Source organism: Mirounga angustirostris, unplaced genomic scaffold, assembly GCF_029215605.1.
Source record: "Mirounga angustirostris isolate CCGP_5_RB_7025 unplaced genomic scaffold, mMirAng1.0.hap1 SCAF_9, whole genome shotgun sequence".
Lineage (NCBI taxonomy): Eukaryota > Metazoa > Chordata > Mammalia > Carnivora > Phocidae > Mirounga > Mirounga angustirostris.
Window position 1 is genome coordinate 67,581,254 of NW_026991717.1, and position 13,012 is coordinate 67,594,265.

The 13,012-nt window shown below is 35.8% G+C and overlaps 1 protein-coding gene across 1 annotated transcript in view; it reads left to right on the plus strand.

Annotated features, from left to right (window-relative positions):
- The window catches only part of DPH6 (diphthamine biosynthesis 6), a 232,308-nt gene extending 220,179 nt beyond the window's left edge, over positions 1-12,129 (plus strand). Inside the window, exon 11 of the transcript XR_010405070.1 lies at positions 11,990-12,129. The gene's annotated coding sequence lies outside the window, so the exon portion shown is untranslated. The remainder of the gene's footprint in view (positions 1-11,989) is intronic.
- The last annotated feature ends 883 nt before the right edge of the window (positions 12,130-13,012 follow it).

Genomic DNA, 13,012 nt, shown 5'->3' on the forward strand with positions numbered 1-13,012 from the left:
TTTGCCAAATTTTAGCAAGAACAGAGCTGATCATCTGCTAGTGTAAACCTTTCCTTGAACCCTACCAGCGGTACACTCAAGCTTCTGCCTGTTCTCTTTCATGCTGTGAGAATGTAGCCCACAGAAGTCCTTTTAACCTTCCCTCTCCAAAGTTACTTGATCTAATAACCCCCAAAGAAGATAGATTTTGCCAGAGGAATTGAGAAGTCTAAATTTAAGAATTTAGAATTTCACAACTGAGCCTAAGTAGTATTAAAATCAAGACTGAGTTGTTTCTTAATGTTTATTACTTTCTTGAAAGCTGACACTCCTCCCATCCTTCACAACTCTATTTCCCTCTATTTTATAGAATAACAAATATTATCAGATAACATTTGTGTGTTATAATATTAGAAGTCAATACATTTGTGTGTTATAATATTAGAAGTCAATACATTCTGGATGTGAATAATCGCTAGTGTACACCATAATCCTCTGGTACTGTAGTTTTTCCTGCTTAAGTGCTCCTCAGTAACCATGAATTTATACTTTTCTAATTTCTTTTACTAACCCCTAAGGAAGTATTTTTGCTCGCACTAATGGCATTATGTTCTAACGTATTTGGAATAAATCTCAATATTAAGGATTGTGATCTATGAGGATTCTTCAGCTTAATTTTTTACCTATCATTTTGTAGCACTAGTTTTAAATAATTTTTCAGGACTTAACTATCTTCCTGGATAAAATGTTAAGTCTTTTTTTCCTCCTATCACCTATTTCTTTCATCACCTTTTTCTTCTTTTGGCCAGCTACATCCTAGGACTCCCATCTTTTCATAGCATTCATTTAGCAAACACTTTTGAGTACCTATTGTGGTTCCTAAGTGGGGTGTCTGTCCAATCAGATGGGGGCCCCAAATGTGGGGCGATGATCAGTAGTGGCCTGGGAGGTGAAAGAATTCACCTGAGGCAGAACAAAGGAGATAGAAGTTTATTGAATCCACCACAAGGGAGTGGGCAGGACTAGAGGCTGTCTGCAATGAAGCAGTGGGTAGGGGCTGTATTTAAAGGGCAAAAGCGAGGAGGTGTGTGACATGGAATTCTCCCTTTTTCGTTAACCGTGCCTGGTTGTAAGTAGCCCACTCATCAGTTAGGACCTATGGATATTTCGGGTGAGTCACCTGATGAGCCTGTCTGTATTCAGCCAGATAGTTGCTGTATCCCTTTCCACATTTCATCACTCAAGCCTGTTTGCCTGAGAGTGGCCTCTACACCTATCCTGTGCCAGGTGCTGTGCTATATGCTGGATGTACCACAGAGAATGAAACAGACTTAGTGTCTGCACTTACAGATTTAGAGTCTAGTGAGGATAGACCCATAATTATACAAAGAGATATGAGAGGCAGATAGACAGAGAGAGAGGAAAGCACCTGACCTAGATTTAGGGGGGGAGGGGTAAGGATTCAGGTGTTTTGGGAGTTACAAGGTGAAGAGAGGAGAAAGAAGGAGAAAAATGCTGCCTGTCAAAGGCAGTACATAGCCTTGTGAGGTCTAGAAGCAAGAGAGAGTGTGATGCCACAGGGGGCCAGAAAACAGTGGCAGAAAAATGGAGGCAGAAAATTATGAACATGAGTCTACCTACAAGCATGTACTGAGTGTGTATTTTGTGCGGTACTACTGTGTTATGCCATTGAGATGCAGAGACAACTAGGGAATAGGTCCTGCTCTCAAAGAGCTTACAATTCACTGGAAACCTATGTATTCACTTTGTATTAAAGGATGAAGATGAAGGGTTTGTTTTTTCCAGAAAAAATAAGCTCTGTAGTCTGTTCGAAGAATTCTTTTATCCCATGAAGATTCTTCCAGCCACCTTACCTGCCTTAGCTACATAAAAGGCAGCTGCTTGAAAACTGTCCTGGGTGTGTTTTGCCCAGATATGATAGCCTCTACCTTTTCCCAATCAGGAAATAAGAAGTTCATTTTCATTTTTTTCACAATGCTTCCCTAACTTTATCCCTGTGAGTGGAAGTTTGGATGGTTCGTACCTTGTTATGGTTCTTGGTTCTTGTTATCTTGTTATCTTAAAATAAACGAACTAGCCAGAGCAGACCCTTAAGTTTAGGAGGGTTTAATAAACAAGGTACAGTCATAGAACCATACCCTTATAATTGGGAGGGTCCATAAAAGTTACTTGGTCAGGAGTCAGGCAGGTAACTAAGGAGTGAAATGGGCCAGGAATAAGGTGGCAAGGTTTGATATGTAGTGGAGTAGAGAGTTGAACTGCAGAGTTCAATCTAAGGTTATTCAGAACACTCTGTTCATTGAACACAATGTGGACTTAAGACCCCTGAATCAACTCACCTGTCCCATTTCAGAGACGAGGGACTGAGGACTGAGAAGTCAGAGACCAAAAAGCCTCCCCAGAGAGTTACCAGCAGGGATGAGACTGGAGCGCAGACTTCCAATTCAGAGACTCCCAAGGTTGCTTAGAGAACCTTCCCTGGAGATTTTAGTCAGGACTTTTTGGGTAGTAAGATTATATTGGATTTTGGAAAGTCAATTTTAGAAAGCTTTTATAAAGTAGCTAGATTATAACTGCTCAGCAAGAACTAAAATGTATAATGCTTCAAAAACTTGCAACATCTTAAATTGCAGTACAAATGGGTAACCAGTATAAGTTCCAAGAGACAAAATGTGAGTGATTAAGACACCTTCTTTCTGCCGGAAATTTCAGACGGTTTTATAGGCCTTTGCGCTTGCAATTTAGCCTGCCTGGAACATTCTTCTCCCAGCTGTCCCCACGGCTTACTTTGTGCCCCTGGGAGCGTGTCACCTTCTCGGGGAGGACTGCCTTGGCCGCCCTATCTATGAATGCCACCTACCCACTCTAACACTTTGTCTACTGCTTCCTTGTTATCAATGTCTCACTAACAGTCATCCTTATCTAATGTGGGATATATTTTATTTCTCCAACTTGGCTTATACTCTGTTCCTCAGCTAGAATGTTGGTCCTTGGAGCCGTGGAGTAGGGTGGGGAGGGAGTGGTAACGATTGAAACATACCAAAGGTACTCAATAAGTATTTATTAAGTACGACATAAAACACAGATATTTCTTCATTTGTAAGATCACTGTGCACATTTTATTTTTTTTTTTAAGATTTTATTTATTATTTATTTGAGAGAGAGAATGAGAGAGAGAGACAGCATGAGAGGGGGGAGGGTCCGAGGGAGAAGCAGACTCCCTGCCAAGCAGGGAGCCGGATGCGGGACTCGATCCTGGGACTCCAGGATCATGACCTGAGCCGAAGGCAGTCGCTTAACCAACTGAGCCGCCCAGGCGCCCCACTGTGCACATTTTAAAAGTAATTAAAAGTAAAATGTGACTTAGAAATTATGTATGTAATTTAGTATTTCCATATACATTATTTCCAAAGGCCAGTTAGCTTTGATAGGTGATTCTATCTTGTGGTTGGCAAATAGGAATAGGTTTTTTGTAGTTCCTGCTTTCAAGAATAAGGATAAAATGTTTAAGGTATTAAATATCTGAATTAAATGCCTAAAACTTAATGTCTATCAAACTTTTAAGCATACATATGAAATTCAGTGTTAGAGAGGGGTACGCAATAAAAAATTAAGGTACCGTAGGTTTACACATGTTGAATCTTAAATGGTGTTGACCATGTCCAGAGTACTAGTGCCAGTGTCCACTTCCACCAGCAATGTATTGTCTTCACTCCACATCCTCGCCAACACTTGGTATTGTTGGGTTTCTCCATTTTGTCTATCCTAGTAGGTATGTTGTGGTATCTCAGTGGAGGTTTAATTTGCATTTCTCTTATTACTAATGAGATTGAATACCTTCTTTTATATTTACTGGCTATTTTGGTCATCTCCTTTATAAAATGCCATTTAAGTGTCTTGTCTATTTTTGTATTGAGCTAGCTATCCTTTTTATTGATTTATGAGAGTTCTTTATATATTCTAGATATGAAACCTTTGTCAAATAGGTCTTGCATATATCTTCTCCCATTCCATAGCTTGCCTTTCTGCTCTCTTAATGGTATCTTTTTTGAACAGAATTTATTCATTTAGTGCAGGGAAATTTATCACTTTCTCTTTTATGGTTAATGCTTTCAATGTCCTATTCAAGATCACATTTTCAAGCCCAAGGCCATGAAGAAATGTTATGTTATCTTCTAGAAGCTTTATCATTTACCTTTCACATTTAGGTCTACAGTCCCCCCAATATTGATTTCTGTGTATAGAGTGAGGTAAGGTTCAGATTCTATCTTTTCCATAGCATATACAATTGAACCATCACCACTGACTGTAAGGACAATTCTTTTTCCAGTGGTCTACAGTGTTACCTTTTTTCATAAATTAACAATTTATATAACTGTGTCCCAAATTGTTTGCTGTGTTTTGTTGGTTGATTTGTCTATCTTTGCCCTAGTACCACACTATCTGAATTATAAGCAGCTTTTAAGTATGTCTTGATAGCCAATAGAATAAATCCTCCAGTTTTGTTCTTCAAAATTATCTTGACACTTCTTAGCCCTTAGCATTTCCATGAAAATTTTAGAATCAGTGTGTCATTTTCAACCAAAAGTAATGCTGGAATTTAGATCAGGAATACATTAAATATTTAAACTAGGTAGGAGAGAATTGAGATTTCTGCAATACTGAGACTTCTGATTTATGAATATGGTATATACCTCATATTAACATTTTTTAAAATGTGTAATTAATCTGGGGGTTTCATCAATCTATAAAGCATATAGCATGACATTTATAAACCAAATATTAGAGTCAATGGTAAACCGGGAAGGATAAGCTCTGGCTGACTGGTCAGTAGTGTAATTGCAGGTGGTAGAACAATTCCATCAGTAGCTTCCTCTCAAAGCAGCCGAATTTGCCATCTAAAGCCAGACCAAGTATGTGAATCTAACTCTAATGGAGAGATTCTCAGGGGATTTCGTGCCTGAGATACAGGCTAGGGGTGGCCGCACAAGAGCAGGAGTACTTGCATCCAGCTAAGTGGCCTACATGAACAGGCCTGGGTGCATGGCCGGAGCCCATATAATCAGTAGACTCAGAACCAGGAGAGAAAAGATTATCACTTGGACTGAGGACTTATACTGCAGCTAGCAATGATCAGGAATCTAGATGCTTATCCATAAACATAAACTGATAACCAAGAACCACCAAAAATTTGAAGAAAACCAGTACAGGCACAGAAGACAGGCATCGTTTTCAACACACAGAAGTAATTTACCTGTTTGGGAAGATGAGTTTTTGTGAGAAGTAGAAGAAAACTAATTATTACCATTAGCACCTGATAAATTAGAGAAGATACAGCTGACTTAACAAAAAGGGCTGCTGTTGTTAACAGTGAATCAGTTATAAACTTAAACAAATCCAAACCTTGGTACTGGGATGAATAGTAGAAAGAATTATCTAAGCATCAGTTTAAGGAGCTGGAAATTTAAGCCGAGGAATTTTTACACAACCCAGTGCAAAATTGTAGAGACGGAAAAGTACAGGAACTTGTATGTGGTAATCTTTATTTCTCTTCTTGAGGTTTGCAGGTTCCTCAGCTTCATGGGATTGTGTGTATATGTTCAGTCTTTGGGAGACAGGGCGTAGAAAATGTTTGAAATCATAAAGGGACTGCTAAAAAGCATTGGGAATAACAGAGATAAAGTGAGAAGGCACAGTGAGAAGAAGGAGTAGTTTTATATTTAACTAGCTTGTACACTTATTTTTATGCTGTTTTCATCAGGTTTAAGGAAAAGTAGGTATTTATGTTTCCTTCCCATTTCCCTTCTACATTTAGCAGCTTCTATTTTTAGGTCTTTTGGAAGATGACATAACTTTATACAGTGCATTTATATCTCTACTGATTTAGCATCTCCAGACACTCTCTACTGACTCCTCCCTAAAAAGAGTGAGGGATTTAGCTAAATTTTATTTCATATTTACTATGTGCCAGGCACTGTATTAACTCATTTATCCCCCAGTAACCCCATGAGTAAGGTACTATTGTCATCCCCATTTTACAGATGATGAAACTGAGGTATCTAAAAGTTAATTAGCCAAGTTCACACAAGTAGTCAGTAGGTGGGTTAAACATAAGTACACTGGCTCTTATGCTTCTGCTTTTAACTTCTATGCTATGTGGCCTCTCCATAGGTTAGTGATATACCTACCTTATAAGTCTGTTATTGAAGGATTATGTAAAAAAAAAAAAAATGCAGATACTTTTCTCCAACTACTTAGCTATGGAACTTTAAGTGAGAGATTTTTTTTTTTTTGAGAAATTTAACTGTAGAAATTTGTCATATGTTGTCAAATAAATTATTTCCAGTGGAATCCTAGTGACAGTGTTTTCTCAGTGCTGAAGCAAAGCAAATACTGGATGGATTCTGGTGCTGCATTTAGTTTTTAATTAGTGGCTGAAAATAATTTCTCAGTGTTGTTAAAGCAATTTAATAATGGAATAACTTTAGAGCATTAATCCTACTTATAAATAAATTCACCTTGAGCAAGCAAGACATAAAAATGAAATGATACCACTTAAGGTAAACAATAGGCTTTTGTTAAAGTGTCTAAATGTGGCAGTAACTAAAGAGGTCAGCTGGCAACTGCACTGTTTTGGAAAGCTACTGACTTTAGGAACAAAGTGATGCTGACAAAGTCACCTCTGCTGTTCAGATTTGAAAGTTTGATGGCAACCTGTATTCATTCTGTAAACAAAAATATCCCAAGAAAAAAAAGAAACAAAATGTTTTCCCCGTCCTTCCCCAAATGGCACCTTTTCTTGGCTGTTGTCCCACAAATATGTTCATTGAAAAAATGTTCAAAGCCAGACATAGTACCAAAATTCTCTATAAGGAAAATGATTCAAAGACATTCATAGGAAAATTACATGTCTAAAGTACATTATATCTTAATAACACTAATCCTTTAATAGAATGCTTTTTAAATGCCATATTCAGAATTGGATCTTAACTTTTTAAAGATCCAATTTAATTACTTTATGTCTGCACTATATAACATTTGAGAAAAGAGAATTTAAAATCTTTCTCAAAAATTCATCCATGAGCAGTAGGTTCATTATTTCTCCTTTATTCTTTCATGTGTTTAAATAACATATTTGAGTGAAAAATTTAAAAATTCAATGAAAATCCAGGTTTTTTTCTAAAAACATTGATAAATTCATTCAGAAAGCTACTTGGATGCCTGAAATGAGGTATATGTAACCTGAGATTAACATGATGTTCAGAAACATATAATTTAGTTCAAAACACAAGAACAAGTTTATAATCTAATAATTTCCTACACCAGTAAAGGATATGGCCCAGAATATAATATAACAAACTGCAATATAGGGAAGAAAAATTGAGAGATATAGAAGAAAAATTGGCAGCCCGACTTTCAAGTAAACGGAACAGAAATGGGTGGTGGAGGAGAGATCATTTTATAAAATAGAAGCAAATTGTCCTTAGTTTAAAAAGGCATGATCATTCAGACTAAAACTCCCACCCAAAACTACTCTTGGATGCTATCAGGGTTATAGTCTACCACTCCAAGGAAAAAGAGAAATGAAGTAATATAGAAGGGACAGTGAGAGAATATGTTTACAAATACAGATGACATGACCAAAACTTTATAGAAGATGGTGGCCGTGCAAAGTGAGAAGCAGGAAGAAATATGTCTGTCCAGGGTCACCCATCATGAATGAAATGATATTGGGAGGATCACTTTAGGGAAATCCAAACTGCTTTTTTCCCCTTACCTTTTTGTTAAAGTATTAACACACAGAAAAGAGCAAGAATCAAATATGCAGATGAATTTTGTCATTGTTACACAAGTCAGGAAATAAAACATTGCCAAGACTACAAAAATCCTCCTCTCAGCTTCATGACTTTCCCTGTCACTGTTCCTTGCCCCTCCTGACAGTAACCACCATTCTCACAATTAATACCATAGGTACTTGTGATTGCTTGTTTTTGAACTCTACATAAATGAAAATATTTTGCTTATTCTTGTGTATCCTGTTGTACCTGACTTCTTTCATTTCATTTCTCTCAACATTATGCTTATAAAATTCATCCATGCTGTTGTAAAGATAGCTTGGGTTCTTCTTCTCTTTTAACCTTTTTTTCTGAAGAGTATTCCATTGTATGGGTATACTATATCCATTCAAGGATGGACCTTTGGGCATTTTATGGTTATTACAAATAATTGTGCTATGAACATTCTTATACAGAACTTTTTGTTGAAATGCGTATGCATTTTTATTGAGTAGAATTGCTGGGTTTTCTGAAGTGCTTTAAATAATTTGCATTCCTACCAGCAGTTTATTAGAATTTCATTTGCTACATAGCCTCACTAATACTTTATATTGTCAGCATTTTTAATATTTGCCATTTAAGTGAGTTTATGGTGTATTTGCCTTGTATTCTTAATTGGTAGTTCACTCATAACTTGCTTTTTAGCCTCTTTTGTAAAGTGGTTAGTCTCTTGTACATTCTTTTACAGGATTATCTGTCATACTTTTTAACTGATCAGCAAGAGTTTTCTGGGGTTTTTTGTTTGTTGGTTTTGTTGGTTGTTTTTTTTTTACTGCTTTAGATGTAAGCCCTTTGTTAGATATGTGTGTTGCAATATCATCATCTTCTACGCTGTGGCTTCCCTTTTCATTCACTTAATGATGTCTTTGATGAACAATTTATTCCTTTTTTTTTTTTTTGTCTTTTAAGGTTAATGCTGTTTGTGTCTCAGTTAAGAAAAATTTTTCCCGATCTCAAGATCATCTAGACCCTATAATTTTCCAGAATCTGTATTGTTGTATCTTCATATTCCAAACACAGACTATCAATATTTGCTAAATTACTGTTTAAAATGTTGAACCGATTTATATGCCTACTAAAATGTGCGTGAGAGTTCCAACTCTTTCACACACTTGCCAAAAATTACACAAACTATTATTAATATCTTTTACTAATATGGTAAGTAAGGTATAGCTTTCTATTGTTACTCAAATTTTTGAGATAAAGGAGATTGCCACAGTAACAGATGGCCTTCATCTTCTGGGAAGCTATGGAGAGTAGTGGACCTTTCAACCCATCTCTTATCTACTACTGTTTGTGGGGGAGCTGCCTGTAATCAGGACACCTAGTATTCTCAGCATGGTAGTGCAAGAACATCAGTATCTCTACTCCATCAGGAGTAGAAGCAGCTCCATCCCAAGTTTTATCAGTAGGCAAGCAAACGAACCAGGTGATGCCAGCAAATGGGTCAGGAAACTTTTATCACCTGTTCATCTCCCTCAGGGAATAGCTTTGGGTTGAGAACTCCAAATCCTAAAAGTAGACACATTTTGTATAACATGTATAAATTCAAGATCTCCAGCTTTCAGACACTATTGAAAACACAGATATGAGTGAGGAAAGTTTCAAATTCTCTTTGTTACTTCTAGTCTAGGAGAAGTTGGAGAAGGATTCTGACATGGGAGCTTCAGATCCTTTGTCTTATAGTGGTATCCTCTGTCTCCTAGGTGTAAATGCTGTTAAGTGTCATATTTAACACAGGATCACCAAACAGAAAGGAATGGCAAGGGCTCATCTGGGCCAAATCTCTACTCTTGGGCAGAATTATACTTGAACTTGGAAACATAGTAGGCAGTCTTTGAAAAATACGAAGCATGAAACCCAAAAATCTTTCCAGTAGTCAAATATTTCATAATTCTTGCAACAAGAAGTTTTGGTAAATGGGATATTTTAAAATTTATGGCTAAATATTTAATCCTTTTTAGGGATTTCCCCTTTAGCCTTTTATCTTTGGTTCATTTTTAAGCATTAACTTTCATGTCAAACTATAAAACTTTAGAATAGTTTTAATTCATTTTCTTAGTACTTTAAGAAAGACTATCACCAATGAATGTTGAATAAGAGAATTTAGTGGCCCACCAAAGAAATGGGTCCAACCAGAAAAGAATGGCTGTTTTCTGGCACAAGAAGTTGATTGATTGTTATTTTGACTTAATTTTCTAGTGTGTAAGAATGAGATAATACTGATTTAGAAAACAGCTTAAGATCCTCAAACAGAACTCTTTGTAAGTTATTACAAAGCTCACTTTGTAGCTATTTCTTTTTATTCAGCATATAGTATATAGTAAATCCTGTTTCTCTTATCTGCTTTATTGATGGTTATGCTGCTCAATTATCTTCTCAGCATTCTTTGCCTGTAATTCTCAGTTCTAACTGGAACACCCTGAAAGAGTGTCTCTCAACACCCTGTCTCTCAAGTTCCTTAACAACTGAGTTCCATAAAGTCAAATGTTATCCCAGGATTAAGTTCATCCCAAGAATATTATTTCCCTTTTCTGTTTTATTAGTAATGTTTAGTCTCATCAGATGTGGTTCTGGTTTCTTGCTTCTTTATCACACTAAATGCTTTTGGTTTTTTGTTTCCGTGTAGATTTGTCTTATTATTGTCTAGAGCTTTGGAGAAAGTGGGGTTAACAATATATGTAAACAATCAACAATCTAAGAGGATGGTATTTATCTTAATTTTCTAGCATTTACAGTCTACCATCTAAGGTAGATCTAACTGCAAAATGTTCAAATCTCAGATCTAGTGTAGAGGGCATTACAAGCAATTTCAGAGGTCAAAATTAAGCTTGACTTCTTTTAATTGAAATGTGATAATGGTTTCTATCGTTATTCTGGTTATTGTTTCCTAAGGGATGAGGTATTAAAATCATTGAGATTACTCATTGGAAGTATGCTAAAATCGGGGCACCTAGGTGGCTTAGTCTGTTAAGTGTCCAACTCTTGATTTTGGTTCAGGTCATGATCTCTGGATTGTGAGATTGAGCCCTGTATGGGCTTTGCACTCAGTTCGAGTCTGTTTGAGATTTTCTCTCTCCCTCTGCCCCTCCCCCCATTGCGTGCACTCTTTCTCTTAAATAAATAAATAAATGGATAAGATCTTTTGTTAAAAAAAAAAAGTATGCTAAAATGAAAACCAGTATTTTTCCATAATGTAACATTTAAGAATGTGAATTCATTTATTTAATCTTATTAATATAAAGTTTATAAGGAAAAAACTTGGCAAATTGGAGTCAATTGATTTTCTAAAACCTAAAGTTTAAAGTCACACTTTAATTTTTATAAAAGGCCAAATCATGATAGTTTTAAAGCTCAATACTGCCAAAGTCAATAAATTAAACCTCTTAGACCAAAGCCAGCTTCCTACCATTTTGATACCTCCCACAAGGTAAGAATGATTTTTACAAATGACCTTTTGTGGGGCACCTGGGTGGCTTAGTCAGTTAAGCATCCAACTCTTGGTTTTGGCCTCAGGTCATGATCTCATGGGTCATGAGATAGAGCCCCACATCGGACTCTGCAATGGGCATGGAACCTGCTTAAGATTCTCTCTCCCTTTCCTTCTGCCCCTCCCCTCTCCCTTGCTTGCTCTCTTTCTGTCTCTCAATTAAATAAATAAATCTTTAAAAAAAATGATCTTTTGCAACCATTCTGATGTCAGGAAGAGTAACTGAACTCCTGTTAAGTGAAATGTTATCCTAAAAGAAAAAAAAAAGAGAGAACTCCATTCTTCTCATTAGTAGATATGTATTTTTTTAATGTTTCAATTATTCTTACTGTATTTTGAATTTTGTTAGTAAAGCAATCTATTGCCTACATTGTGTTAGATTTTCTATAATTTGTTATGTTCTATATAATGTCTTAATTTTGCCTCTTGTCCTGCAAAGCTTAAAATATTTATTAGTCCTGTACAGAAAAAATTTGCCAACCTCTCCATTATTTCATCACCAAATGCTTCAATCACACTAATCCATGATCAGAAATATATACAACATATATGGAATATATTTTGTATGAAGTCAACTCAAAATATCACTTATAATTTCTTAGCAGAAGAATTTTAATTTAATTATAGTTGTTCTAAACTTATGAATATATTTTTTCTTCTGCAGCTATTATTAAATCTAGGGGAATGGAATTGAAAAGATATCATTTGGGTCCATCCATCTGAAAAGCATGAAAAATTTCTCAGCTGTTAACTCAGCATATGTGACCACATTCAAGCTCTTCCTGCCTGTAAGGTAGGTAACTCTTACTATCATGTGAAGAGAAAGTTGCCTGAATGCTTAATACCCAGCACTTTTCTGGTTATCCCATTTAAATCCTCATTCCAGGTTCATGCTCTGCTGTATAGCAATCCCTGGCTCTGAAGCCTGCTTTTTATCATGTTGTCTCCCATTGGTAGAGTGGTTGTGTTGTTTTTCAAATTTATGTGTCTTTCATATTTCCTAACATGGTTTGTTATCCCATATTTCTTTTATATCCCTATCTTGTGCAGCTATTCTTACTATTCTTTAACAACCATTATCAGTAATCTGTACACAGAGACATGCATTCATGGTAAGGCTTGAGAAGTAAAGGGATTCTGGAGTATAAGAGGAAAATTAATACAGCAGAGTGGTATTGGCAGTGAGGTCAAGAAGGAGTACTTGTGGAGCTAGTACACCCTTCTTCTTACTCTCTCATCTCATCTCTCTACTTCCAATCTATGTTCATTTTTAAATGTCTAATTGGCCTATTTTCCTTATCCTTAAAATAAATGGTTTCAGACATAATTTTAAATAACTGAAGACCAGATGTTTCATTCTTATTTTGCCTACATAAGACTAACCAAGGAAATTTACTAATATTTAATTACATTTTGCAATTATTTTGAAATGCTTAATCTTTAAATTAAATAAAGGAAGAAAAAGAAAATGATTTTGATTGTATAATAGAAAATGCTTAAAATAGTTTGACAGAAAAGTTGATGTTATAGTAAGTTTTCTAGAAATTGATATTCATTTAATTTTTATGCAGAACACTATACTAGGGAGATACATTTTTTAAAACAAAGAAAGCAAAAAGATTTTTCCTGACAGGTTTAGAGAATCTAACTCTTTAAGAATTAAATGATATAATTTTATAAAACAACC